This window comes from Podarcis raffonei, chromosome 16 (genome assembly GCF_027172205.1).
Source record: "Podarcis raffonei isolate rPodRaf1 chromosome 16, rPodRaf1.pri, whole genome shotgun sequence".
NCBI lineage: Eukaryota > Metazoa > Chordata > Lepidosauria > Squamata > Lacertidae > Podarcis > Podarcis raffonei.
The window spans coordinates 37416316-37443971 of NC_070617.1; the positions used below are offsets into that span (position 1 = coordinate 37416316).

The 27656-nt window shown below is 45.3% G+C and overlaps 1 protein-coding gene and 1 long non-coding RNA gene across 3 annotated transcripts in view; one reads left to right on the plus strand and one right to left on the minus strand.

Moving 5' to 3' along the window:
* The window catches only part of TMEM132B (transmembrane protein 132B), a 363463-nt gene that overhangs the window by 145329 nt on the left and 190478 nt on the right, over positions 1 to 27656 (minus strand). The window lies entirely within an intron of this gene.
* Positions 16799 to 27368, plus strand: LOC128403386 (uncharacterized). Its single transcript, XR_008327945.1, has 3 exons — positions 16799 to 16923; positions 21337 to 21399; positions 26595 to 27368. It is a non-coding gene; the product is annotated as an uncharacterized LOC128403386 (long non-coding RNA).

Consider the following 27656-nt stretch of genomic DNA (forward strand, 5'->3'; position numbering starts at 1 on the left):
GGTTCGCAACCATGCAGAAGTTCAGCTGCAACTATGTATTTTTTATCAAGATGCTTAGAGGGTTGGAGCAGGGTATTGGGAGAGCAGGGTTCAAAACCCCACTAAATATTGAAACTCACTGGGTGACCTTGAAACTCTCAGTCTAACCTACCTCACTGGGTTGTTCTGAGGATAACACGTGGAGGGGTAGAAATAGGCATACCACCTTGATTTCCTTGGACAAAATGTGGGATATAAACGAAATAAATAAATACGACTAATTTGGCCACATCAGATGTGCCCATTTCAAAGCACATATTTCAAAAAATATCCATTTCAGCCATGGAGATACACACATACCCTCTCTCTCATAACACTGGAAATTCGGGACAGATGAATGTTGGAATATTCAGGACTGACAAAAGAAAGTACTTCTTTTGCATACAGTGCATAGTGAAACTATGGGGTTTGCTTCTGCAAGAAGCAGTGACGAACCCCAATTACGATAGCCTTAAAAATGGATTCTTACTTTCTTATGTCCATAGTTCTGAGCATTGTTCATCACTTGGCTAAAACTAAAAGCAGACTTAGCTGTGGCCACAAAGGAGGTGTCCCGACTATGTGGTAATGCAGATTACATTGGATTTATTTTCTTTTGCTTAGGCTAAACAAAACAATCACCTGTTCCCCATTAGGCAGAAAGTGGAAAATCGGCCCCCCAAATTGGATAGGCAGGGCCTCTCGACACGCAACGCAAGCCGGCTGTGTTTTCTGGCGATCTAAATTAAGCGGCGGTGAAATTGGGCCACGGCTCCCGTGGCGCCCTGAGCTCCATGATGCTGGTTTTTATTTATTGCCAAAGACACATCAAGTGCAGAGCGTAAGGGGGGGAAGAGAAAAGAAAATAAACTACACAGCAGTTTACTTAAGCAAAGCCGCGAGCTTATCAAGGAGCCCTTCAGAGCTAAATGTGGAAAGAAATGGTTGAGTAAACCAAATGAATGAGAGGAAGGAGTGGTGAAGAATGTATAAATGTCACAAGAGAATGGGGAGGGAGCAGGCAAATTACCCTACTTTTACAAATTGAAGCATCTTATCTACAGAATTTCACGGGGCTGACAGGGAAGCGCTTCTGAAAGTGTGTGTGCCGGGGCAAACTCATGTTCCAGGAGGGGAGCTGAAATGTTTTTGTTTCCCCCCTTAAATCAAGCCACCAGTCTGGAAACACCTACATTGCTATGGTCCGGAGGGTACGATCCAAAGCATTTTTGCTAGACTTAAGAGCATCTGACTGGGGCAGAGGACCTTCTTTCCTGTTGAGAGGCACATTCCCTTTGGCATAATCTGTCAGGAGGCACATCCAGGTGAGGGGCAGTGCCAGAGCAAAAAAAAAAATAGTGGGTCTGGCATCACCTTCAGTCTCTTTCTCTTTCTCTCTCTGCTACCCTCCTCTCTGCAGCAGCAACAGCAACAGGACCTCCTCTCTCTGCCACCACACTTCCATCTCTTCTTTCTTTCTTTCTTTCTTTCTTTCTTTCTTTCTTCTCTCTCCTGGACACCCCCTTTCCCTCTTTGCCACCTGAATGAAATGAGGCCAAGGGCATCATGAAATTACACTGGTGGCTGCTTTGTCTACCTCACTCAACACCATCCACTTCAACAGATCGCAGACTATCAGGGTCTCCGATATAGGACCTTTTAACTAGTCATGTCATGCCAGGGATAACACCTGGGACCTTAAAAAAAACAAGAAGGGCCCTACTGGATCAGGCCAAGAGCCCATATGCTCCAGCATGCTTTTCTCACAAACATGCCTTATGGGAAACCTGCAAGCAGAACCTGAGAACAGGAACACTCTTTCCTCCCTTAAGGTAAAGGTAAAGGGACCCCTGACCATTAGGTCCAGTCATGGCTGACTCTGGGGTTGTGGTGCTCATCTCGCTTTATTGGCAGAGGGAGCTGGCGTACAGCTTCCAGGTCATGTGGCCAGCATGACTAAGCCACTTCTGGCGAACCAGAGCAGTGCACGGAAACACCATTTACCTTCCCGCTGGAGTGGTTCCTATTTATCTACTTGCACTTTGATGTGCTTTCGAACTGCTAGGTTGGCAGGATTCTCCTCCCTTAGTTTCCAGCAATACCAGGATACCACCTTCATCTAAGGATCACAGGGAGGTTTACAATATAAAAACACAAAACTACATAGCATCGTAACAAACAAGAACAAGAACCCCTCCATTCATACTTTGAAAAGCCATCAGTTGTTTCATTAGCCAAAGGCCTAGATGGATGTTTTCATCTGGCATCTAAAGATATGTCATGAAGGCACCAAGCAAGCCTCCCTGGGGAGGGCATTCCACAAGTGGGGAGCCAACACAGAGCCCTCTGCGCTGAGTCCTCCAGTGAGAACCCTGAGATGAAGGAGAAAGAAGCCGATAGGATGCAAGTAAAAAAAGAAGGAAAGTGAGGGTTGGCTCAGAGCAGGTTGAGGTCTGATGGCCCCATCCACCCAAATGGACCAGTCTTGTGACATAAATGCTTTCTCCCTCACTCCAATGAGCTAAACAAATATGAACCACATTTAGATAGCTTGTTTTTCAAGTCTCATACAGCATCCCATAATGTGAACAACCACCATGTATGCTTGGTTAGTATTTCTGATCCACACACACACACCCACACCCCAAGAGTGGGCACCAATTCAAGCGAAGCCTGGTTTCAGTTCTGCCCCCCAATCAGGCTCCTAGAAAATCTCACTGGCTGCTAAGATTTGGAAGAGAGAGAAAAGTATCCCTGATTATTTCCATCTTGCAGTTGGAAAGACTGAGGCTGACAGAACGACAACTAATTTGAGGCCACCAAGCTAGCAGTAGTGGCTGAAATGTAGCTTGAGTCAGGGATGTTGTGGCTCACAGCTCATGCTCTTGATTCCCCACACACACACGTGCACAAACACATTAGCAGGTGGACAGACATAAACATGTCACCTCAAACGACATTGAGCTAGCAGACTTCAGATACAGTTCGATTTTTAAAAGACCAGGCACCCTGCAGCGGTCCACCATATTTTCCTGGACTTCATAAATAATGAATTCAGATTGCAGGAATAACAGCAGCGTTAAATTTTATCATGTTCCAAAAGGGCACAAACAATGCCTTCAGCCTTGTCATTATTTCTCTACCATTAACTTGAACTAAATGCTCCATAAAACTTTATGGCAAGGGTTGAATTCTGGGTTTTAAAAAGCAACATATATGCCACTGTTCGTTTATAGAGTTCTTACCTCTCTTTCATTTCTTTCCTTTTTAATTTATTATTTTTTATTATTAAGATTCAGCAACATCATTTGACCTTTTTTGAAGAACTCAAGCCATATCATGGACACAAAAACATCTCCAGCTACTGCCTTTTTATTATTATTATTATTATTATTATTATTATTATTATTATTATTTATACCCCGCCCATCTGGCTGGGTTTCCCTAGCCACTCTGGGCGGCTTCCAACAAAAGATTAAAAATACATTAAAACATATTAAAAATACATTAAAACATCCATTTTTTTCATTACATTAATGCATTTATTCCTTATCCAATATACAGGAGTCTGCAAAATTCCTGCGACTTCTTATTGCTTGAAGATCTTCAGTGAAGCTCCCTCAGGTGGGGCACACAAAGAAGGACCTCTGATGGAAGCTGTAAGTTTCTTGGCTGGGAAAAGGCAGTCCTTTAAGTTTGTGCATGCTGCTGCCACACCTGAGATCAGGTGGGCCACCATAGGTTTAAATCACCTTGATACCACTTTAAGCAACCGAAGAATCCTGGGGGCTGTAGAACATTAAGAGTGCTGGGAATTGTTAAAGCTAAAGGTTAAAGCTAAAGCTAAAGGGACCCCTGACCATTAGGTCCAGACGTGACCGACTCTGGGGTTGCAGCTCTCATCTCGCTTTATTGGCCGAGGGAGCTGGCGTACAGCTTCCGGGTCATGTGGCCAGCATGACTAAGCCACTTCTGGCGAACCAGAGTAGCGCACAGAAACGCCATTTACCTTCCCGCCAGAGTGGTACCTGTTTATCTACTTGCACTTTGATGTGCTTCCGAACTGCTAGGTTGGCAGGAGCTCACCCCGTCACAGGGAGTCGAACCGCCAACCTTCTGATCGGCAAGTCCTAGGCTCTGTGGTTTAGCCCACAGTGCCACCTGCGTCCCTTGCTGGGAATTGTTACGATACCCCTATTCTCAGAGCTACAATTTTCAGAGTAGTTTAACAATAAATCCCTCATCTCAAGGAACTCTGGGAAGTGAATAGGGGTCTCCTAGCAACTCCCAGCACCCTATAGCTCCCAGGATTCTTTGAAGGAAGTCAATCGAAGCAGTTCGATTGTACTGTCCCACTGCTGTACACCGCCCTAAAGTTCCTGGGTGTGCTAAGAGCTGTTATGAGATCCTTACTGCACTCCAGGAGCTACGATTCCCAGAATTCTCTGTGAAGATGGATTGATTGGCTCCCAATGTGTTTCCGAGCACAATTCAAAGTGCTGACCTTTAAAGCCCTAAACAGCCTCAGTCCAGTATACCTGAAGGAACGTCTCCATCCCCACCGTTCAGCCCAGACACTGAAGTCCAGCGCCGAAGGCTTTCTGGCGGTTCCCTCGCTGCGAGAAGTGAGGTTACAGGGAACCAGGCAGAGGGCCTTCTTGGTAGTGGCGCCTGCCCTGTGGAACGCCCTCCCATCAGATGTCAAGGAGATAAACAACTACCTGACTTTTAGAAGGCATCTGAAGGCAGCCCTTTTTAGGGGAATTTTTAATGTCTGATGTTTTATTGTATTTTTAATATTCTGTTGGGAGCCACCCAGTGGCTGGGGAAACCCAGCCAGATGGGCGGGGTATAAATAATAAATTGTTGTTGTTGTTCTTGTTAAACCATGCTGGGAAGCGTAGCTCCTGGAAGGGAATAGGAGTCTCCTAAGAACTCTCAGGACTCTTACCAAACTACAACTCCCAGGATTCTCTGAGGGAAGCCAGGACAGTTCAGAGCAGTGTGATAATGGGTTTAAACACATGGTCTGAATGTGGCCAATGTGAGCAGCAGCAGAGAGTCAGGGGGCAGAGACAAGTTTTGTGCCCCACCCTCTAAAATTCAATCCCATCCCCCAAAATGCAATAGAGTGGGTGCAACAGTCCTCTTCTCTTTTGCAAGAGAATGCCCTAAAAAAAAACAAAACCAGGGCAAACTTTGGGGATTCCAAACATTGGCTGAATATTAAACATTTGATTATCCCTGCCTCCTTGCAGTCTGATCCTGTGCCGGCTTCCTCAGAAGTGGCTCCCATGTCACCATGTTCAATAGGATTTCTCCCAAGTTAAGAGGATTTCAGCCTCGAAGGTTCCCATAAGCACCAAGGCACACTCATTCCCTTAAGCGAGCCCTCATTCCTAGTGCAATAAAGTAACGCAGATGTTTACTCTAAATTAAAACTATATCTATCAAATCTGATACTTATGATAATAAAAAGCTTATTCCGCAACTTTAATTATTATGAAGAAGGGGCCCCCTGTGGCTTGTTCATTTCACAGAAATGGGGGAGGGGAGCTTGGAGAGAGAGAAGAAAGGAAACATTATCTGCTTTCTAATTATATCAGTTTTTCTAAACCAAAGGGAGGGGGAGCACATTTATTATACTCTGTCTAGGGAAGCTATGAATCATTTTGCTGTTCACTTAATGCATTTAATTTACATATCAGAACTACAAATAAGGGCAACGTGATTAGATCGCATTGCCTTTGGTTTTTTCCTAACTGGGGAAAATAGGCCATTTTGTTTAGCCATGGCAATTAAATTAATTTATTTTGCTATGACAGGGCTTTTGATAAGGTCATTTATCAACAAAGTGACTGTAGGAAACCTAATGGGACGTCTGCTTCCATCGGGAAACATGAAAACAAAACAAGACAGATAATTTCATTTCCATCAAATTCTTGGATTTTTTGTCCATGTGCCTACTCTAGTGAAGAGAGTGCTGTCTTGGATATGAACCCATTTTTGAAAGTTGTGTTTGAAAGGAAGGAAGGAAGGAAGGAAGGAAGGAAGGAAGGAAGGGCAACTAATTTAATATAAATTGTACACACACAATGCAGGCCTTTCCTGGTTCTTTAAAATAAATTGCAGCAGGTTTCGGAACTGTCTGGATTCCAGAACTTCTTGGCACACCCTCCAAGTGTCCCTATTTTCCAGGGACATTCCTGGATTTACAGAAGCTATCCCGGTTTCTGATTCAATTCCAGAATGCCCTACTTTCCCTTAGGGCGTCCCTATTTTCATCAGAAAGGACGCGGGTGGCGCTGTGGTGTAAACCACTGAGCCTTGGGCTTGCCAATCAGAAGGTCAGCAGTTCGAATCCCCGCAATGGGGTGAGCTCCCGTTGTTTGGTCCTAGCTCCTGCCAACCTAGCAGTTCGAAAGCATGCCAAAAAGTGCAAGTAGATAAATAGGTACCACTCCAGTGGGAAGGTAAATGGCGTTTCCATGCGCTGCTCTGGTTTCGCCAGAAGCAGCTTAGTCATGCTGGCCACATGACCCAGAAAAACTGTTGGCTCCCTCGGCCAGTAAAGCAAGATGAGCGCCGCAACCCCAGAGTCCTTCGCAACTGGACTTAACTGTCAGGGGTCCTTTACCTTTACCTTATTTTCATCAGAGAAATGTTGCAAGGTATGGAATAGGACATCTCTTTTTTTTTTTTTTTTTGGTATGAGCTTTCTTTTTTTTTTTAATAAAATTTTTATTGGTTTTTCAACATATAATATAAAACAATACAAAAGACAAACACAAACAAACAAACATATAAACATGTATAATTTCATAAGTTTTTCATGTACCCAATTTCAGCGACTTCCCCATGCCTCCCTTTTCTGCATCCCTGTTTTGAACTTTTTTTTTTCAGCAACCCCTGGTCCCAATTACTTATTTAGTTCCTTTCTGTAACCTCTTTCTTTCCTATCCAATCATTTATCGCTGCAAATCTGTTATGCTTTACCCATGACATTTTAACACTCAATAATTTTACAAAAAATTTTAAGATAAAGTTTAAATTTCTTCCAATCTTCTTCCGCCGTCTCTTTCCCTTGGTCACGGATTCTGCTTGTCATCTCTGCTAATCCCATATACTCGATCACCTTCGTCTGCCACTCTTCCAGTGTGGGTAATTCTTGTGTCTTCCAATACTTTGCTAGTAGAACTCTCGCTGCTGTTGTAGCATACATAAAGAACATCCTATCTTTCTTTGACACCAATTGGCCTACCATGCCCAGGAGAAAAGCCTCTGTTTTTTTGTGAAAGGTACACTTAAGCACCTTCTTAATTTCATTATATATCATTTCCCAGAAGACCTTAATCCTTGGGCACGTCCACCAAAGGTGATAGAAAGTGCCTTCAGTTTCATTACATTTCCAACATTTGTTATTGGGCAAATGGTAAATTTTTGCAAGCTTGACTGGGGTCATGTACCACCTATAAATCATTTTCATAATATTCTCTCTTAAGGCATTACATGCCGTAAATTTTATACCGGTGGTCCATAACTGTTCCCAGTCAGCAAACATAATGTCATGACCAATGTCCTGTGCCCATTTAATCATAGCTGATTTAACCATTTCATCCTGTGTATTCCATTTCAGCAGCAAGTTATACATTCTAGACAGGTTCTTCGTATTGGATTCTAACAGTTCTGTTTCTAACTTTGACTTCTCCACCTGGAAGCCGATTTTCCTATCCTGTTTGAAAACTTCATTTATCTGGTAATAATGTAGCCAATCTCTTACTTTAAACTTCATTTTCTCATAACTCTGTAATTTCACATTTCCACCTTCTTGTTCTACAATTTCCCAATATTTTGGCCATTTAGATTCCATATTAAGTTTTTTAACTTCCTTAGCCTCCATTGGTGACAACCACCTAGGGGTTTTATTTTCCAACAAATCTTTATAACGAATCCAAACATTATATAATGCTTTCCTAACAATATGGTTTTTGAAGCTTTTATGAATTTTTACCTTGTCATACCATATATATGCATGCCAACCAAATCTATTATTGAACCCTTCTAGGTCCAAAATGTCTGTATTCTCAAGAAGTAGCCAGTCTTTCAACCAGCAAAAAGCTGCTGCTTCATAGTAAAGTTTTAAGTCCGGCAGGGCAAACCCCCCTCTTTCTTTTGCATCAGTTAATATCTTAAATTTTATTCTGGGCTTTTTGCCCTGCCAGACAAATCTCGATATATCTTTCTGCCACTTCTTGAAACAGTCCATTCTGTCCACAATCTGCAATGTTTGAAACAAAAACAACATTCTTGGCAAAACATTCATCTTAATAACAGCAATTCTGCCTAACAAGGAAAGTCTCAAATTTGACCATATTTCCAAATCTTTCTTAATTTCTGTCCAGCATTTCTCATAGTTATCTTTAAATAAGTTCACATTCTTAGTTGTTAGATTAACCCCTAGATAGGAATAGGACATCTCAGGGCTTTTTTTCAGCCAAAACTCACCGGAACTCAGTTCCAGCACCACTCAGGTGGGAGCCATTGCTTGAACAAGGGAGGTGTTCATGGTGAGTTCCAGCACCTCTTTTTCCAGAAAAACAGCATTGTACCTATTTTCATCAGAGAACTATTGTAGAGTATGGCCTGGTTCCAGATTTAGCACACACAGAAACACGTCACACAACTTTGCCCATAACCTTTGTTACTGGACTGTACACCCTAACTTACCATATTTTTTCATGTATAAGACTATATTTTCCCCCCTATTATTTCAAGTTTAAAATTGGGGGTCGTCTTATACAGTGGTGCCCCGCAAGACGAATGCCTTGCAAGACAAAAAACTCGCTAGACGAAAGGGTTTTCCTTTTTTTGAGTCGTTCCGCAAGACAAATTTCCCTATGGGCTTGCTTCGCAAGACGAAACGTCTTGCAAGTTCTTGCAAGTTTGTTTCCTTTTTCTTAAAGCCACTAAGCCGCTAAGCCGTTAATAGCCGCTAAGAAGAAGAAGAAGAAGAAGAGTTTGGATTTGATATCCCGCCTTTCACTCCCTTTAAGGAGTCTCAAAGCGGCTAACATTCTCCTTTCCCTTCCTCCCCCACAACAAACACTCTGTGAGGTAAGTGGGGCTGAGAGACTTCAAAGAAGTGTGACTAACCCAAGGTCACCCAGCAGCTGCATGTGGAGGAGCAGAGACACGAACCCGGTTCCCCAGATTAAGTGACTACCGCTCTTAACCACTACACCACACTGGCCGCTAAGCCGCTAATAGCCGTGCTTCGCAAGACGAAAAAACCGCAAGACGAAGAGACTCGCGGAACAGATTAATTTCGTCTTGCGAGGCACCACTGTAAACGGATAGTGCATATAGGAGATTTCTTTATTTGGAGTCCCCAAAAATAGGGGTTGTGTTATAGACGGGGGCATGTTATACACAGAAAAATATGGTAACTCAGGGTCATCTTACCCATAGGCGCTAGGAGTGTGGGGCACCCGGGCGCTGGGCTCTCAGGGGCACCAGGCCAAGAGTCCAGGGCCCGAGAGTTGAGTCTGGGGAAGAGCCCACCCGCCCGTCAGAGCATCATGGCGGGCTCTTCTGCTGCGGGCAGCTCTGATCCACGAGTTCGGGGGCGACCGAGCCAGCGAGATGGTGAGGCGGCCGGCTGGCTCTGCCCTCCTGCGCGCCTGGGACTGGACAACTTGGGGGGGGCGCCAGGTGGATCTTTGCACCTTGGCGCTGCATATGCTTAAGACAGCCCTGCAGTAACTCATATGGCTGTTGTAAGGGAAAGGCAGTTACTCAACCCTGACCACTTCAGAGACATATACAGTTTTCAGGTTACGCTCCGCGGCGACCCAGAAGCAATGGAATTCGTTACTTCCGGGTTTCACCGCTCACGCATGCACAGATGCTCAAAATGACGTCACATGCATGCGCAGAAGTGGAGAATGACGACCTGCGCAGACGCACAGAAGTGGGTTGTGTTCACTTCAGGATGCAAACAGGGCTCCGGAACGGATCCCATTCGCATCCAGAGGTACCACTGTACTGGGTTGTATACAGTGCTGGTCCTACTCAAAGTAGACCCACTGACATCAATGACCATGGCTAACTTAGATACAACCCATCTGAATAAGAAAAGCACTTCCGAATCAAGCCAAATCTTATCCAACATCCTTTTCCCACAGTGGCCACCCAGATGTTTCTGGGAAGCCCAAATGAAGGAAAAGGGTGTAGCAGTACTCTCACAGGATACAAATATGGTAATTCCCACATTAAATAATGTGTGAGGGGATGCTGCTTTATAATTTAGGGTGAAAGATACCTCAGGGGAGGTGGACATGGAGTAAGAGTTCCATTCTAGGCCCCATCTGCACTATACATCTGAAGCAGTATCATACCACTTTAAACAGACATGGTTTTAAAAAAAGGAAGGTATCTTTTACCATATGTGGTGGGCTTGTAAAGAGTTAAAGGCTTTCTGTGAAATGATATATAGTAAGTTAAAGAAAATGTTTAAAAACACTTTTGTTAAAAAACCAGAAACCTTTTTACTGAGTATAGTAGATGAAGAGATACAAAAAAAAAAGAAAGATAAAAGACTGTATGCTACAACAGCGGCAAGAATCCTTTTAGCCCAAATATGGAAACATCAACAAGTACCAACAAAAGAAGAGTGGCAGGTGAAAATGATGGACTTTGCGGAACTGGCGAAGCTGACGGGGAAAATCCGAAACCAGCACGATCAAGTATTCCAAAAAGACTGGGGTAATTTATACAATATTTGAAAGATCATTGTAAGCAATTAACAACTTTAGTAGGGTTATCTGAAGGCTTCTAATGAGAAATTGATTACCTTTCTATATTTATTTAAATTTTGGGGTATTTAGTAAAGAGTTATATTAGAATTGGGAAATATATAAAATGCTGTAATATAAAGCTTAGATTTGAAAGCCAAGAGGTGGGAGGGAAGGAAGTCGACAGTCTCTAAAGAGCCAAAGAAGTAAAATGGATAATAATGATGTGATTATATATGTTTAAATGGAAAAGTAATAAAAATTATTTTTTAAAAAAATAAAATAAACAGAATTTATTAAGGTATTTAAAAAATATTAAACAGACATGGCTTCCATCAAAGAATCCTGGGAGTTGTGGTTGGTTGAGGTGCTGAGAGTTGTCAGGTAACCCCTATTGTTTCTCATATAGCTACAGTCTACAGAATGGTTACAGGTAGGTAGCCGTGTTTCTCTGCCATAGTCGAAACAAAATTTAAAAATTCCTTCCAGTAGCACCTTAAAGACCAACTAAGTTTGTTATTGGTATGAGCTTTCGTGTGCATGCACACTTCTGTTTCAGTGTATCTGAAGAAGTGTGCATGCACACGAAAGCTCATACCAGTAACAAAGTTAGTTGGTCTCGAAGGATTTTTTTTTATTTTGTTTAGTCAACAGAATGGTTTAACAATCCTAGAGAACGGTAGCTCTGCGGGGGGAATAAGGGTCGCTTATCAACTCCCAGCATCCTTTAAAAACTACAACTCCTAGAATTCTTTGGGGCATCCATGCCTGTTTAAAGTGGTATGTTACTGCTTTAAATGTGTGGCATGAATGTGGCCTGTAGGTGAGCCAGGCAAGTATAAAGAAGAGCTCTGCGAATGGTAGGAGAGGGTGAAGTTCAGAGTGTCCACAGGTCTTCCACTCTCTCTGCAACTTGCGTCATCAATAAAGCCACAGCACGTCCCAACAAATGAGTCCGTCTTCCTTTGACCACGTGCTGGCCTCAGTCTATGTGTCAGCTCTTCCACAAATGCAAGCTGTCAAACACTGCAAGCTGCCATCTGTCTAGAGATAGGCCCTCAAGATTTTTCTATTCCCGGGCAATTAATGCCAGTATAGCAGTCAGCAAGCGCTGAAGCAGCTCCTTAGATTTAAGAACCCCATTTTTCTCCACAAACAGGCCCCAAAGGGCTTATTGGGGGGTCCTTCACAGAGCCTGCATATATATGAATATATATTTTGCCACCACCAGCTAAGAAATGAATAGGCTGAATCAGCCTTCAGGACCAGACAAGCTGAAACAGCCCTGTCTGGCTTGTTATAGTACATTTTCACTATTTAATGCCTTGTTGATTTGCATCTTTTAGAGAAAAAAGGCAGAGGCTGGAGAGAGAGAAGGCATCATGTAGACTTTCCCAACTGTTTCAGCCATGCTGCTTCATGTTTGGCGTCCTTGGTGCCCCAGCAAATTCCGAAAAGATGATTTAAAAACAAAAGGCGCATTAGCTAATATTGTAAAAGTGAGTGTTTGCAAAGGCTCATTAAAAGCTAGGCGCTGACGCTAACATCGTAGCAGCGATTCTATTTCATTGCTAAACTACAGTAATTAAACCATAGCCACTCTGTGTTATTTAGCAAAGTAAATAATTACACTGTGCCCTAGAGGTTTAGAGCCCTGCTGCCGTCATGTCTGCAAACCACCTTTTGTGAGTTGTTCACACCTCTTCAAATTTTTAACTGTTTAATTTTTTTAATTAATTTTTTTATTGTAATACCACAATCCAAAGGTGCAGTAGTAGGGTATGGCATGGAAAGCCAGTGTAGTGGTTTGGGAGCCAGACTAGGACTTGGGAGACCAGGGTTCAAATTCCCACTCAGCCATGAATCCCACTGGGTGACCTTGGGCCAGTGACTCAGTCTCTGCCTATCCTATCACACAGGGTTGCTGCAAGGATAAAATATGTCAACCACCTTGAGCTCCTTGGAGCAAACGTGGGATATAAATGTAATAAATAAAGACATTCCACATCATACCATATACAAAACGAAGAATAACAAAATGACACAAAATACATAATAAAATAAAGAACGAAGTCTAAAGCATAAGAAGTAAAATCCCACATGACATAAAAGCAAACAATTTATTTGTGTTAATCTTTCCTGCAGTAGCCAAAGTCCGTAAGTTCTTACACGACAAAGGCAAGTGTAGATTGTTCAAGCTTTTGTGGCAATTAAAGACCTGCAGCTAATCTTGCACCAAAGAGTTGACCCATTGTATCATTGGGTGTTAATCCACTGAGTCCGTCTGTCTGGCCAGCAAAGACAATGAATGTTCCTTTGTTCTTCTCATGCAGCAGCGTGGTATTTTCCTTTCAGCCTGTTAATTTGCAACAGTTTCAACAACTTTTAATAAGTATAGGGAGTTATCTTATACCCTTCAAGTGAGACCATTGAAAAAGCTCAGTATGGTCAATACAGTTTGGTGGCAGCTGTCCAGGGTTTCAGACAGGAAGAAGAAGAAGAAGAGTTTGGATTTGATATCCCGCTTTATCACTACCCTAAGGAGTCTCAAAGCGGCTAACATTCTCCTTTCCCTTCCTCCCCCACAACAAACACTCTGTGAGGTGAGTGGGGCTGAGAGACTTCAGAGAGAAGTGTGACTAGCCCAAGGTCACCCAGCAGCTGCATGTGGAGGAGCAGAGAAGCAAACCTGGTTCACCAGATTACGAGTCCACTGCTCTTAACCAGTACACCACACTGGTTCCCAGCCCTCCCTGGAGATTCTGGGACCTTCTGCATGCCAAGCAGCTGCTCTGCTACTGAGCTACAGCCCTTCCCAAACAGCCCACTCTTCTTGGGATGGAAACCAGAGCAGCTTCCACGGCATCCATTAAAGTCAAACGACAACAATCAAATCAAATGACAGAACGTGATAAAAACAGAAGAGCAGCACTTAAACAGCAGGCATTTAAAAGAAGTACCGTAAAAAAACAAGACAGCTGCAAATCACAATGGGGGAAACAGGCACCCAAGCACAAAAGCAGGAGAGGAGAAAGAAAGAAAATGTTAGGCACACCTTGGCCCTGTCAAAGACACCCTGGAAAAGCCCAGGCCTGGACTTTGCATCTAAGAGCATGCAGTTCTTCACCCTCCCATACCAAATATGCATCTGTCAGGGGCTCAGGAGCAGAAGCACAGGGGAGAGAGGAAATGGAGAGCGAAGGGGAAGAATCCGAGGGGAGCGTAGGGGAGTATGACAGTGACCCGAGAGATTCCATGAGCTTCTCCAGCGAATCAGAAGATTCCCAGAAGGGGGCGCCGATGGTCAGGGCAAGGGGGGTCCCAGGGGGGACGCACCAGAAACAAGGGGCCAGCGGGGACTCCCAAAGCAGCAGCGGGGGATCAGGACCAGCTTCCCCACCAGAGCGTAGTGGGGGGGAAGAGTCACATGTGTCAGGACCAGCGTCTCCTCCAGCGGGGAGAGAAGATGAGTCAGGGCTGACCACGCCTCCATCGGAGAGTGGGGGAATGGAGGGGAGGTCAGTTCCAGCTAGCCTCCCCGAAGGGGGGAGCAGTGACAGCAGCAGTGAAACGGTCAGGAGGAAGGTTGCCGGCTGGGCGCGCGCGCCAAGTTCAAATGTACAGGCGCGCGGGACAGCAGGAAACCTGGATTGGGAACCAGGTCCTAAAGCCCGAAGGAGGGAGGGGGAAGAGTCAGGGGGACTCAGCGTCAGAAGAGTCTAGGAAGGGCGAGACCCCGACAGACAGGCGGAACCAGAGGAGGAAAGAGCAAAGGAAGAGGTGGAGGAAGGCTAGAGTCTTAAACTGGTGTCTGGGGGGAGGAGATTCAGACGGAGCTTCAGCGGTCTAGAATTTGAGACGTAGAGCTGCACGCTGCGGCTGTGAAAGTGAAACTGAACTTCAATAAAGACTTTCGTACTTAACAACGAAACGGCGTTGGTCCTTTGTGAGCTGGGACCTCGGGCAGCTCTGACAGCATCCATATAGAAAGGTTACTCTGAATGTCGGGACGTCCCCCATCTCCTCCATAGGTCCTGTTGTCAACATTTCCAACTGCACATTATTTCATAATCTATATTTTATATCTATCCATATTGTCCATTCTGGAGGAAATCAGCCCTGAGTGCTCACTGGAAGGACAGATCCTGAAGCTGAGGCTCCAATACTTTGGCCACCTCATGAGAAGAGAAGACTCCCTGGAAAATACCCTGATGTTGGGAAAGATGGAGGGCACAAGGAGAAGGGGACGACAGAGGACGAGATGGTTGGACAGTGTTCTTGAAGCTACCAGCATGAGTTTGAACAAACTGTGGGAGGCAGTGGAAGACAGGAGTGCCTGGCGTGCTCTGGTCCATGGGGTCACGAAGAGTCGGACACGACTAAACGACTAAACAACAACATATTGTCCACAGTATTTGTTACATTACAAGTGAGATTAAAATCCTGTTAATGTTTTCATCTGCTTACAGTGGTTGAATGCACATTTTTCTCATTGATGGTGGAGGGGGCTGAGGTTGGGGGATTGTCTCCTTTCCTGCTCTTCTAGATGTGGCAGCCTTTATGCCAAAACCCACAGTAGCCATTTTGTTTTTTGCCACACACACGGCAGCCATTTTCTGAAACACTTTCTCAACACCTCAAATATGCCTGATCCAAAAAGGTTGGCCACCCCGATCGAGAACTTCACCTCAGGCAGCAAAACGTCTTCGAATGACCAAGCTCCTTCAGAGTAGACTTCCACATATCACTTTTCACCGCCTGTGTCCTTTTTCCCTCCTTGCTTCCCTCCCTCCATCCCCACGGGCATTTAATTTACTCCAGCACAGCAGATGATTAGGTTATGCTTTATAGTGTGATGGCCATTGCAGAATGTCCACCACTGGGCTCTTTCGCAAGAGGCATTTAATTTTCCTGCCGTAAATCGCTGTAGATGAAAAGAAACGAAAAAGGGAGGGAGGGCGAATCTTTCTTCAGTGCTATTGTGAGCGGAGAAGTAAATATTGTCACTCTTTCGACATGGCTAATTAGTTACTTCCCAAATCATTTGACTGCTTGCGACACTTTAAATTGCTTTTTGGACCTCCTGCATCTATATATAATAGACACAATGGCTTGGAGCGCTGGAGCCACATTGGAAAATTGACAACGTTGCAACTTGATAAATCAGGCAACTGAAAGGGGGAAGAAAAAAGAGCAACCCTTAGTTTAGTTAATGGAAAAGTGTGGGGCGGCGAGCTCTTTTGGTACCAACCACCTTATTTATTCAAGTGGAAATATTTCAGCCAGGATGAACAATTCATTCTTCCCATCCCTCGCGGCTAATTTATTTAGTGCACTGGTGGAGAACCTCCAGCCCACAGGTCTAATTTGACCTGCTATACCATTTCCCATAAGCAATGCCAATGCCAGTGCTCACAGTCCGCTGAGGGGCCCACGGCTGACCCCTGGAGCCTCCCAGCCCTGCTCTCCCTCCCTCCCTGCTGTTTCGGCTTGTTCACCTGCCCAGGCTGAGCAGGCAAGCAGTGACAAGAGCGAGGAGGTAGTTCATCACCTTCAACTTGCCTTGTATGCTGGATTGGGGCCAGAGAGGGAGAAAGGAGGGGCACGTAAATGGACAGTGGGGATGGAAGTAGGGAGATGGCAGGTCCACTCAGGGATGGGACCCAGGAGTTTTCCAAAGTGTGGAGCTAGGACTAGTTGTTCCTTTCTGTGCCTTAAGCGGGTGCCAAGGCCTGACTACACACGCTCTCCTGGATGAGCCCCAGTCTGTGACATTGCCTGCTTAAAACTCTGGAATATTTTAAAAGTAGCAAACAATGAGTTTGCACTCTTAGCCAGCCAGGCCAGTGTTGGAGGGAGGTGCGAGTAGCTGTTCCAATCCTGCCAGCCCTAATAATAAAGAAATGTTCCCTAGCCAGTACCTGCTACTCAAGAAATACAGACTTCTCCTTTGTCTCTGCACCCAGGTCCCTGTGCAAGACGGCTGTGCAAATCCATTACATTGATGGCACTGTGGATCACCGTAACAGCAGGAGTCAGGCCGGCCCCGTAATGAGAATAGGCTTCCATTGATTGGCCTGGGGCTCCCTCTTAGACAATGTCATTTCAGCAGGTGCGTCTTTTAAATCTTGTGGCTTTTCTAGCAATGCTGTTCTGCCGGCAGCTAACCAGACCAAAACCTAGGACAGTTCTTATTTTATTTTTAAGACTGAAAGGTGATGAAATGTGACTATGGTGCCAACGTGGGGTGTGGGGATAGGCACCACTGTGCCCTCTAGATATTGTCAAACTGCAGCACCCACAAATTTGTTGGCCATCCCGGCTGCCATAGGCACCACATTGGCTAGCTCTGAGTTAAGGGTATTGCCTTAGGTCTGTGGAGACCCGGGTCCAAATTCAGAAGGCTAGTGTCAATAGAGTACGATCTGATCCAGCAGGGCTCTTCTTCTTTACCTTCCCCATCCCATCATTTTATTCTGTTGGCCTCAGTGTTCTATTGTACAGTGGTACCTTGGTTTACAGGGACACAGGTGGAACCTAGGGCTTGCTGATCAGAAGGTCAGCGGTTCGAATCCCAACGGGGAGCTCCTGTTGTTCGGTCCCAGCTCCTGCTCACCTAGCAGTTCGAAAGCACGTCAAGTGCAAGTAGATAAATAGGTACCGCTCCGGCGGGAAGGTAAATGGCGTTTCCATGCGCTGCTCTGGTTCGCCAGAAGCAGCTTAGTCATGCTGGCCACATGACCTGGAAGCTGTCTGCGGACAAACGCCGGCTCCCTCGACCTGTAAAGCGAGATGAGCGCTGCAACCCCAGAGTCGTCTGTGACTGGACCTAATGGTCAGGGGTACCTTTACCTTTACCTCGGTTTACAAACTTAATCTGTTCCGGAAGTCCGTACTTACACCAAAGCATTCTTAAACCAAGGCGTGCTTTCCCATAGCAGTGGGGGACTCAATTTACAAATGGAACACACCCAACAGGAAGCGGAACATGTTCTGCTTCCAAGGCAAAGTTCACAAACCAAAACACCTACTTCCGGGTTTACAGTGTTCTTCATCCAAGTTGTTCATAAACTAAGCTGTTCTTAAACCAAGGTACCACTGTACTAGCATAGAACATTATTGCAGAATTGTAGAGTTAGAAGGGACCCCCCAAAGGTCATCTAGTCCAACCCGTTGCACGGCAGGAATCTCAACTAGATCATCCCTGACAAATGGCCATCCAACCTCTGCTTAAAAACCTCCAAGGACGGAAAGTCCTCCACCTTCCAAGGGAGTCTGTCAAACTGTCAAGCAGCTCTTACTGTTGGAAAGTTCTTCCTGATGTTTACTTGGAATCTCCATTCATGATGCATGTGTAATATCTGAAAGATTGCCCCCTTCTCTACAAATGCTCTCAGATGTTAAGCTCAGCAGAGGAGGCCTTCTTGGTAGCTCCTCCAGCCCTCAGAAATTCTGGGGGGATTGGCCCGGGAGAGGGCATTCTCTGTGGCAGCTCCGAGGTGGTGGACTTCCCACAGAGGAATGTCCAGCACAGTTTCCATCACAGACTGAAGACGCACACCTCTTTACCGTGGTCTTTGGCACCTGAGATATATGCTTTCAGGACCCAACCTGTTCTTGTGACTGAAATTTGTTTTAAACTGTTTTTAATACTGAATTTCAGATTGTTGTAACCCACCCTGGGATCTGATGGCGAAGGACAAATAATGAACTGAAATAACAGTAACAATATCAGTGATGGTGATGATGATCAATCTTCAATGGACCAAATTCAGAAGACACCTGCAAGCACAAGGCAGCTTCCCCCCCACACACACACACATCTCCCCAAAATTTGCTCTGGGGGGTAAGGAGAACCCCCCTCCCCAAAACGCACGCAGGAAAGGGAGAGGGGAAATTGCTTTGTCTGGAAGGCAAAATGTCTTGCACCTACAAAACAACTGAATTAGTGTGATGTTGTAATTCCACCCAATATCATCATGGTCAGGCTTTGGAATAGTAAGGACCATAAGCCCTGAGCACAAGACAGGACATGAACCTGGAACAAAAGAGTAAGGCTGTCCAACTTGACAGTCCAGAGGAGAAATGATGTTTCTGGCTATGGGCAACCTCTGACCGTTTAGGAGTTGGCCTCCTTCTCCTGTCAGACCCAAGCCAAGCCAGCATGGCTGGTGGTCAGGAATGATGGTAGTTGTAGTCCAATGACATCTGGAAGTCCACAGAGCCTTCCATCTTTGGCACAGAGCCAATATGGAGCAAATTAAGCCACTATTCCTGACCCTTAAAGGGCCTTGGCAATTATCAGCCACTGATATACACCAGCATTCCCGGAAAGCCAACCTTTTTTTTTAATGAACAGAAATAAAAAGCTCTCATTAAGTAGAATCTGGCAGGGTTTTCAGCCAAGTACTGTAGAAGACCAGAGAGTTGAGTCAGCAGAGTGCCAACGAGGCAAGTAAAGGTGCTTTGCTCACCTGCTGGAGTTCTTTGATAAAGGTTAACCAACCTGTAAGGCTGAGGTGGAGCATACATTTTCATAACCCTTTTTAATATCATCACCATTTCCCATGGCAGAGCAAAGGGGCGACGTCTGGGTCAGCAATGCAGCAATTTGAAAGGGTGGCAGTGGAAACGGCAATGAAAATGAAAGCTTCCTTTGCCTTCTTAACTTGACCTTCCAGTTTTCCCTGGAACAATTTGCCAGCTGGTAGTTAAGAGAAGTACAGTCATCATAGATGATCTCCCTCCTTATAAAATATCAGATAGTATATAGATATGAAGATTCACAATATATGTGCTGGAATCCAGACCAACCTAGGAAGGTACCCTCCACCAGGTCAGATTTTCCTCCAAGATACATGCATGGCCGTCCACATGTGAAGGTTTCCACATTTCAAACATCTGGATAGCAGGGGCAAGATGGGAGGAGCTGAGCATCATTGGGGGCTGGTCCAATGACAACAGCCCCATGGCCATTTCATGAACACTTTGCCCCTTCTTGCAAGTAACTCGCAAAAGGAGCTTAAGAAGCACTGCTGTTGAGCAGGGATGGGAACCTGTGGCTCTCCAGATGTGGTTGAACTACCAGATGTGGTCGCTCTTCATTGGCTATTCTGACTGGGGCTGATGGGAGTTGGAGTCCAGTGACATTTGGGGGCCACAGGTTTCCCCATCTTTGCTGGAGAGTTACTAGGAGATCTAAAATTATCACCCAGGCAAGTTGGCAGGGACAATGTCATGGGCCAGGAGTCAGCTTCACCTGCTGAGCAGCAGCCTGAAAGAGCAGAAGGCGCAGAGGCTCCACCTGCTGCTGACCAGCCTTCTTGCTCCTGATGAGAACCAGCTGGCTCCAGCTTTCTTAAGCAGGGTTTCCAGTCTCGGTCAGTTGCTGGAAACAACATTTGTCCTTCTTGACCAGACCTTGCTGCTTCTTGAGCCCTTGGACCCTCGGCTTTCTTGACCCCTGATTTGTCTGACTGTGTGAAGTGAGATACTCCTGACCTTGGGACTGGACTGGACCTTGTATACAGACTAGTTTTCAAATGTTTGTAAAAGATTCTGACTCAAAGGGAAGGTTTTCCCACACTCTGGATCTTTTGAAAAGCAGCAGCTTCCCAGCCCTGCAAATTTGTCCCCTCCTCCCTCTCCTGCAATGTGTCATCTTCATTTGCATCTGTCACATTATTCACTAGGACACACTTGTTTACCGCCTAAGTGATGGAATCGAAGGAGTCGGTACAGCCAGGTGTGCTGAAAACAAAAATCAACATAATCAGGAGGCTTGGAAAATTGCTTTTAATTGTGTGTTTACACAGGCAATTCTCCAAAATTATTTGGGCCGGGAGGCTACAGATTCCATACTGTCAGATAACCCATATAAAAACCCTCATTTACCCAGAGATGGGGAATGGGTGAATATTTAACCACACTTTAAACCTAAATGTAATATTGCACTGGATAGCTTATTTAGGTAGGGAATGGATCCAGCTGGAAATTAAACATTTAGAACACCTCTAGAGGCATAGCTCCTGCAGCACCTGGAAGACCTAACAGAATAAATTTGTGAGTCTGCAAGTTGCCACAAGACCCCTTGTTGTTACAACATCTCAACTGTCTTGTAGGGCTGTTTACAGTCCCCTATCACCCGAACTAACATGAGCCAACCCAAGGAACCTGTCCCAGCCCTGATACAACCCCAAAACTACTTGGAGGCAGGGCTAATGTGAAATTAGGTTTTCCTCAACCTGACTCTGCCCCAGCCAGAATCCCCTCCACATAGGCTTGATTCAGCTCAGTTATTCAGGCTTTGCCCAAATCCAGGGCACTGACCTATGTCTGCACCTGCATGTCTTCATCCATGACTCGAGAGAAAGGGGAAGGTAGAGTTTTTCATCCTGAAAGCCACATTCCCTCTGGGCACATTGCCAGGGGTAGATGAGGCCGGGGGCACAGCAGTGAATGTAAATTTTACCTTTGTAAAAGGCTGATTGCTACATACACTCTTCCCTGTATTTCACCCAAACAGGCAAGGATCATCACCGGAGGCAGGGATGCATTCCAGTAGCATAAAGGGTGTGAAACAAGACAGGTAAGGGGTGTGGCCTGTGTAGAGGAGGTGTGGCTTACAGGGACCCAAGGGCCAGATAGAGAGTCCTGGAGGTCCACATTTGGCGCCCGGGCCTGAGGTCCCCATTCCTGCATTATAGTTCAGGGTCATCCAGTCAGCAGAGGATTTCAGTACAAACCAAAGTTCTACTTCATGAAGGATTTGCAGGATTTGCTGCCACAAGATGCAGTGACAGCTGCTAGCTTAGAAGGGTTTAGAATGGGATTTGACAACAGTTGCTTCTGGTTGCTAGTCCTCATGGCTACAGATAATCTCCAGGCTCACTGGGCAGTAGCTTCCGGGAACAACATCAGAAGTTGGCGCTTACCTTCCTGCACTGCTTGTGGGTTTCACAGAGACATCTGGCTGACCATCATTGGAATATACCCTTCTCTCCCCCTTCCTCTTCTGTTCTGGAAGTCTACGTCTCTGTGTGCCTGCCCTCAACCTGTTATGCTGAAGTCCTATACAGAAGTGAGCTCCATTGGGTTCAATGGGCTTTGCTCCCAGGTAGGCAAGTATAGCTGCCTTCTCTAACATGGTGCCTTCAAGATGCTTGGGACTAACAGCTCCCATCAACCCCAGCCAGCATGGCCTCAGGTCAGGAATGATGGGAGTTGCAGTCCCACAACTAGAGGGCGCCAGGTTGGGAGAAGGCTGGAGTATACAATTGCAGCATTAATCACTTTCCCCTTACCTACCCATGGCCAACTGAAGGCGTTTGATGAAAAAAGAATTGCTAATAAGAAATTTCATTTAATGGTCATCAGCCAAGAGCCAGCAGAGGTCTTGGGTCAGCATGAGACTCATTATGAACAGAGTGAGATTCTGTATCCTGTGTGGAATGAGTTATTGATTTTATCCAACCCATAAAGGGCATCTCATTCAGGAATACATATCACCACGCCTGGCATCCTATAGCCGAAAACCACAACCAGGCCTTGCATTGCTGAATCCTTGTTCTCCACCCAACCCCCAGCTTCTAGATATAATTTGCTAAAATCTTAAAACTTGTCCCAGCACACATTTTGTCACACTTGAATGGCATAAATATGAAATGATGGTGCAGGAACAGTAGTCAGCCTGGTCACATGTGTCCAAGAAATGCTGTTTCCAATGGCCAAGAATGGAGCTTTCCCAAGGAGATATTCCCACACATCCTGGAAGACTACTGACATCATCCAGCCTCACTTTGGGTCTGTTACTGGTGGCTATGGCTGATTTTAAAGAGATGCACCCAGAGGCAAAGCAGAAGAAATGGTCTAATTTGTAACAAGTCCACAAAACTCTTAACTGCAATTCTAATGGGTCAGTCATAATCGGCAAGGGAATCCATGGGTTGTGAGTTCAATGTTAGTCCTTCTCAGTGTAGACCCACTGAAATTTATGGAGATGACCAGCTTAGCTCTATCCATTTCAGTGGGTCTACTCTGAGCATAACTAGCTGGACAAAAAAGACCCACATGTCTTGACCTCTAGACAGAGCTAGAGGCAAAAGCTGGCAGAGCAATGAATGTAAATTTGACCTTTGTATAGCAATCTAAGTTTCAGTGCACACATGCTCCCCTCCAGAGAAACAAGAAGTGTGACTAGGGTACAAGGACCTATTCTAGACAGACAAAATTAACTGAAAGGGGGTGTAAATTGGGGTGGGTGAAGGGTGTGGCCTAGGAAAGGGATGCAGTCTGAGGAAAGTCCCAAGGGCCAAACAGAGAGGGCCAGAGGGCCAGGTGTGAGCCCTGGGCCTGTGGTTCCCTGTGCCTTCTTTAAGAATTCATGCTTCACATCTGGAAGGGTAAGACAGTCTCCAACTTCGTTGGGGCAAGCTGAGCACTTGTAGCTATCCAAGGTGCTGAGCTGTGCTTTGTGACTTCATGCTGAGGACAGATCACAAGAGGCTTGGTGTTCTAGTTTTCACAAAGCAGCATGCTGCTTTGCACGCTCTTGCTCTCTCTTCCTCTCTCTCATACACACAAACACTGCTTGGGCTACTTTAAAGTATAGCTGCAGAGCTTTCCACATTGTGTGTCGCGACACGTTAATGTGTTGGCTGCAGTGTGTAGGTGTGTCGCGTGAACACTCCCCATGCTCTTCCTGAGGTTAGAAAGGGGTTAATTTGATCTCTGGTTTGCTAGTAAAACAGAATCACTGTGTCACGAAATTATGCATGTCTAAAAAGTGTGTCCCCAACGTGAAAAGTTTGGAAAGCTCTGAGTGGCTGAGAGGAGAAACCACATACATTGCCCTGAGCTCCTGGGACCAAAGTGTGGGATAAAAGCAACGTAGAGTTGGAAGGGACCCCACAAGAGTCATCTAGTCCACCCCCCCTGCAATGCAGGAATTGTAAATAATAAAATCTTGTAAAACAAGGAAGGGGAGCCTATGGCCCGCTGAGCAAGAACCCTGCTAGATTAGGTCAGTAGCCAATCTAGTTACCGTATTTTTTTGCTCCATAAGACACACTTTTTTCCTCCTAAAAAGTAAGGGGAAATGTCTGTGCGTCTTATGGAGTGAATGTGTGGTCAATCGCTGGCTCCCTTGCTGGCCCCACCCCCTTGTCCAGGCCTCCATTGTTGAATGTTCTGCAGACGGAGGCTGATTGTTTCCCCAGCGACATGGGACTGGCTGATTAGATTATCTTTCTGGAAACTGTAGAAACAGCTCCCTTTCCTTTCCTAAAGAAGCTACAGAACTGTGAGTTGAACCACACAAAAACAGGATTTTTTCCCTTTGCAAAGTAAGCTCAACAACTTTGAGCTGATCCTCAAAAAAGGGGGCTTTTCCCCTTTCCTAAAGAAGCTGCAGAACTGTGAGCTGATCCCCCAAAAAACGGGGCTTTCCCCCTTTCCTCCTCTAAAAACTAGGTGTGTCTTATGGAGCGAAAAATACGGTAAGTATCCTGTGCTCACAGAATCCAACCAAATGCCTACAGAAGCACCCAAGCAGGACCTGAGCTTCACAACCCCCCTCCCCTCCTGTGGCCTCCAGCAACTGCCATTTAGAACCACACTGCCTCCAACAAAGGAAGCAGACCATAGCCTTCAGGGTGAGCCTCCATAAACGTGCCTAATCCTCTTTTACAACCATGCAAATTGGTGGCCGTTACTGCCTGTTTTGGGTGCTAATTTCATACCTCAACTAAGTGTTGTGTGAAGAACTCCCTTCCTTTGTCTGTCCCGAATCTCCCAATATTCACCGTCATTGGATGTCTCTGAGCTCTAATGTTGTGAGGGAGACAACCTTTCTCCATACTACATACACTGCCCTAGGGGTGATTGGGTGGGAATCCAGCAATGTCTGTAGTGCCACATATTCTTCACCTGTGCTCTAAACCATGAAACCCCTCAAATTTCCCATGGCTCAGAGAAAGCCACAAACCAGTTGATTAAATTGGTCTGTGATATTTATGCTCTCATCCCCCCCCCATACTGCTTGCACCTTAACTTCATTCAGAACAGGAAATCTCCTATTTGAATAATTTATATCCCTGAGGAAGAAGGGGGGGGGATTTGAAATTTTATTCTAGCTGTGGCTACCAGGTTCACTGAGGGGTGAAGTAAAAGCAGTGCTCTCTCTCTCTCACTCACACACACACAACATTTATTGTACTGGAAGCCTCTACTGTTCACATTGGCTTGGCTCCCAGTTCTGAGTGATTAGAATAAACCATAGAAATATTAATTAACAGTGCCAGGATTGCAGGACTAATAGTGTTTGTGTTAATGGGGTGTTAACAAATTGAAAGCTGCGGCATCACGCTCAGCTCGGGAGAAGCAGCCTCTCCACAGTACCTTGAATTGATGGAGGAAATCAAACATATGCTTTTACAGGCCGGGGAGAATGGGGCTGTTTTGGAAGAGGGCTAAAGCAAGCCAAACAAAGCTGCAAAGAAGCAACTTCCTGGCTCTCAAAGTATACAAAGGACCTGCAGTTGCTCTTTCAAGAGCTCCCCTGTCAAAAAATTTGCCTGCTATTTCCATTTTGTGAGGATTCAGATGAAACTATTCACCATTTGAGGGTAAGTTTTGCATCAGCCCTGCCAAACTAGTAGTTCGAAAGCACAAAGTGCATGTAGATAAATAGGTACTGCTCTGGCAGGAAGGTAAACGGCATTTCCATGCGCTGCTTCGGTTCACCAGAAGTGGCTTAGTAAGTAGATAAATAGGTCATTTACCTTCCCGCCGGAGTGGTACCTATTTATCTACTTGCACTTTGACATGCTTTCAAACTGCTAGGTTGGCAGGAGCTGGGACCGAGCAATGGGAGCTCACCCCGTCGCGGGGATTCGAACTGCTGACCTTCTGATCGGCAAGCCCTAGGCTCTGTGGTTTAACCCACAGCACCACCCACATCCCTACATTGATACAATAATAGCACATTATTTATGCATTTATACTGGACCATCCGCAAAACAAGCTAAGCAAATCCATATTCTGACCATTGCTACTTGGAACAGCCTAGTATGCCTTTGCAGCTGGAATCTTACTGTGGGGAGAGATGCACTTGACTGGTGGGGGGGTGTTATAGAACAGTGAGTCCTGGTTCCTGTAATTCTTAGAATTCAACCCAGCAGTTTTCCTGGTGGATCTACCATATCAGAGTCAGGAACAGTTCAGACCAAGGACACAAGGTCTCTCTCTACACAAAGTAGGCATGGTCAGGCAGCCATGAAAAGATTTTGCTAAGCCTTACTCCAAGTCACAAGTGGGGAACCAGTGCCCCTCCAGATGTTGCTGGACTCCAGCTCCATTCAGAACTGGCCAGGATGGCAAATTGTTCAGGGATCATAGGAGAGCTGCAATCTAGCAGTATCTGGAGGTCTGTTTCCACATTGCAGTTATAAGTACTTGTTGACACTAGAGTACTTGCAGCATAATCATTCTCTATTTAGACTAATTCTCTGCACCTTCAACTACATGAATAATCCTACAGTTCCTCATTGGAAGAGTCTGATCCTCCAGCCTCGGGCAGAGTCAGTGGCTAACCTTCTCCAGATGGCAGCCTGCAGAATCTTCTTCCTGTGACCAGATCCCATGCCGGCTTCAGGATCCCTAAGGCACTGAGCAGGAACCTTAGAGACCACCCCCTCCCTCTTGTCCCGGAATCCCTTTCCACGGAGTCTAAGGGTCCAACGCATGGCACCGCCTTAGCTTTCTGCTTCCTGTTTGCCTCTCCAGAAGAGCTGCCCACATCCTGGCCTCAGCTACCTGCCCATTCCACCAAGGTCGGAAACAGCCTGAAGCCCTGGAATCTGAGCTGGTGCAATTAAGATTTGCTGAGCCCTGCCAGTTGAAGCAGGTAGTTGAGAAGAGAGAAAGTGCACACGGGAGAAGGCGAGAAACTGACTGAATACAGGCAGCAGCATGAGCAGCAGAAAAGAGCCGTTTTCTTTCATTTGGTCCAAAAGATATGTGGAGAAAGTGGCTCATGCTGACATTGAGAAATGAAAGACGTGCGCTAAAAATACACTTGCGGTGCCGTCGCTTTCTTGCAAGGAGCGCCAATTGGATCCTTCTTTCAATGCGGGCTATTTTTTATTTTCTTTATTCATATTTTCCTTTCTTTTCTTAACCTGAAGCCTCCAAGGGTGTGACTACACTTAAAAACAATTAACGGACAAAGGAAATGGAAATGCACAAAGTGGCTCCTCTATGGCAAAAAATTAAAAATGGGGTGAGGGACCGGTGGCCCTCAGTATATTCTTGGTCTCCAACTCCCATCAGTCCTGGACAGACTGTCAGGAATAGAGAGTGGAGTTTGTGTTTTTATTATGCACTAGAATAATAAAGTACAAGATAATGCTGTAACATATACTTTATTAGGAACTTTGTGGTGATTTAAAAAAGCATGGTGATGAGTCTTGATTCCTAGTCATAATCTATTTATTTACTCTTTGGTGAAGTTGGTTGTTTGGAATTTCTTTTCCTAGTAAGTAACAGATAGTATTATAATGATGATATCTTGTTTTCTAAGTGTGTTTATATATCTATGGTTATCTATCAAGTTACGGTATATTTCTGCTTGAGACTTATGTACTCACGTCTATGTTAATAAAATACATTTTTAAAAAATAAATCGGAGGTTTCAAAATTTAGCAAATAATCCTGAGGCAAGAAATCCCTGTATAAATGATAATTGAGTCTGCTAAGTGGCTACAAAATGAAGACTGGGTTATTTATGTGTGGGGGAGTGGAATGGGGTACTTGGACCCCTGAACACAGTAACTCTTTAATGCAGCT